This window comes from Ptiloglossa arizonensis, chromosome 6 (assembly GCF_051014685.1).
Source record: "Ptiloglossa arizonensis isolate GNS036 chromosome 6, iyPtiAriz1_principal, whole genome shotgun sequence".
NCBI lineage: Eukaryota > Metazoa > Arthropoda > Insecta > Hymenoptera > Colletidae > Ptiloglossa > Ptiloglossa arizonensis.
Genome location: NC_135053.1, coordinates 18134194 through 18136291, shown reverse-complemented (window position 1 = coordinate 18136291; position 2098 = coordinate 18134194). Strand labels below are relative to the sequence as shown.

Here is a 2098-nt window from a genome sequence, read left to right as displayed (position 1 = left end):
CTAAAATTTAAGTATCTTTCTTTAAGTTTTCTTCAAATAAATTTAAATTGTAAACTATATCGACGGAAAAAAGATGCACCGTAAAATGTGATTTCCTGAATTACGTAGATTTTTAAAGTACGATACATTGTACCACTATAGTGGCCAACATTTGAAAATTGTTCAGTTACATTGGAACAGGAACAAGGACCTCTAAGTGCGGCACTGATATTTATCGCAAAACACTGACTCTCCAGAACTGATAGTGTAAACGGACGATCGTCGACGAAGCGTAGCTTCAGCCTCGGTGCCGAAAGGCGACGACGGGCGTCGTTTGCGTCTGCTCTGACGTCTACTGGAACTGCGTCGCTGCATGATGGCGCACGCCGACGCGGAGTACTCGTCCTCGTCGCCCTCTTCCTCTGGAATCCGTCAGAATCTTGGGATTAGTTCGCGAAAAGTTTGCACAAACCTTCCAAAAGCAAGCTGGAGTCGTTAGGAAAAAGAATATCCGCTTTTAACGACCTACACGTTAAGAGCTCGCGGTAAAAAACATCCCGTAACTCGGAAATTAACGACATTCGGACCCATGTTCATTGAGACTTTTTTGTTTATTTAGACAAGTACTACCTGCTCCCAAAGTTTGGCGCCTAATTTCAAGGTCACCATGTGCAACACTCCAATTACAAAGAAGATATTGACGGACGTTCCGAGCGAAAATCGAACAACGCTTCGCAGAGGTTTGGAAAATAGAGACTATCGATTGTTCTTATTAATTTTTTAATCGTAAAACAAGGTAGAACGAATACAAAAGTTACTATATTGCTTTCAGCTGAAACGTGTCCCTGTTAGTCCGGAAAAGATGCTCGAGAAAATCGTTCGTCGACGTTAAGCGTGCAGATACGAACCAGTTATGGATATCCTCTGCATCTCGCAAATGTCTACGGTGTTTCGTTCTTGTTGCACCGGGCTGGTAGCGTTCCTTCGAACGTAGTCGTCGTCTCGGGTGATGGCAAACGTAACCGACAGTCGGTCGACCGATGACTGCGGGGAGGAAGCCTCCACCTACACCCGGAGGCAAAGCCCGGCAATTAGTTGCATGAATTTCGCTCGTAGATCATCCATTGTCACGCTAACGTAGGCTCGCGCAGAAGTTGCTATTCGCGATTGGATTTCGTACTGTACGATCGAACTGAATTTCGAAAGTGTAATACCAATCGTTCGAATACGTAACACGTCTCGAGGAAACTCTTAAAGAAAACTGTCTATGCAATGTCGAGGATGCGATACCTCGAACACGATAGTGAAGAAAGTACCTTAGAGAAACACTTTCGGTGCAGGTACGAGAAGTATTACGATTCTTCGAGAAGAATTTTTCCACGTTGAGAGAACACGAGGCAGAGCAATCACGGACGAATCAGCGTCGATGGATTCGAAGGAACTGCCATCGCGTGGATCGGAGACAACCTGTCGGTGGTCATCCCATGCTGGAACCGCGCCTGTATCGAAGACTATAAGTCGACCTTAATGCAATCGCCCCGACACCGCAAGTCCTCGAAATCACGCGCTCGTTTATCACCGGTAAATAGAGTTACCTCGCTCCACGACCCGATTACATCGACGTCGACCACCTGGCACGACAAACGGGACTCGTAACGACGTTCTAATTAACTTCGTGAACGGTTGGCCCGATGAGTGTAATTTATTACGTACAGGTTATACTCGAGAACCGATCCGAATCGATTACCTCGGAGTGGAATCGCGCACAGATGTTTCGCGGAAATTGGAAATTTATTTTTACTATTTCGTACCTATATCTAAGTCTATTACTATTGATCAAAGTACAAGCTGTGAAAGTACAAGCTGTGAAAAAATATCGGGATCCACTTTCGTGGATATTTTATCTTAGAAATTCTTTTATTTCTACACTCTGATATTTTCGAATAAGTTTCTACGGTTTTGTGCGATAATAAGCAATGTTACGCGCGTTACATTGCGAAGAAGGTGCACGTACAGAGTATTTGTCGTCGATCCTAACCTAAAATTCAGGGAACGTTCATTCGATTTATTATTGGTCGGTGTTTTTATTTATAGGATATTCGGATTTTTTATTAAAGGT

General features: G+C 43.9%; 1 protein-coding gene and 1 long non-coding RNA gene across 6 annotated transcripts in view; one reads left to right on the top strand and one right to left on the bottom strand.

Moving 5' to 3' along the window:
• LOC143148703 (uncharacterized) overlaps window positions 1–2098 on the top strand; it is a 47761-nt gene that overhangs the window by 277 nt on the left and 45386 nt on the right. For 4 of the 5 annotated variants that reach the window (XM_076315307.1, XM_076315305.1, XM_076315306.1 and 1 more), the window contains exons 2-4: window positions 142–524; window positions 599–719; window positions 812–1560. The gene's annotated coding sequence lies outside the window, so the exon portion shown is untranslated. Of the gene's footprint in view, window positions 1–141; window positions 525–598; window positions 720–811; window positions 1561–1845; window positions 2097–2098 lie in introns of those variants that run through there. The other variant, XM_076315304.1, reaches the window with a different exon arrangement.
• On the bottom strand, window positions 8–1513 carry LOC143148397 (uncharacterized). Its single transcript, XR_012992470.1, has 5 exons — window positions 1296–1513; window positions 888–1044; window positions 230–401; window positions 80–135; window positions 8–30 (listed from the first exon to the last, which is right to left on the bottom strand). It is a non-coding gene; the product is annotated as an uncharacterized LOC143148397 (long non-coding RNA).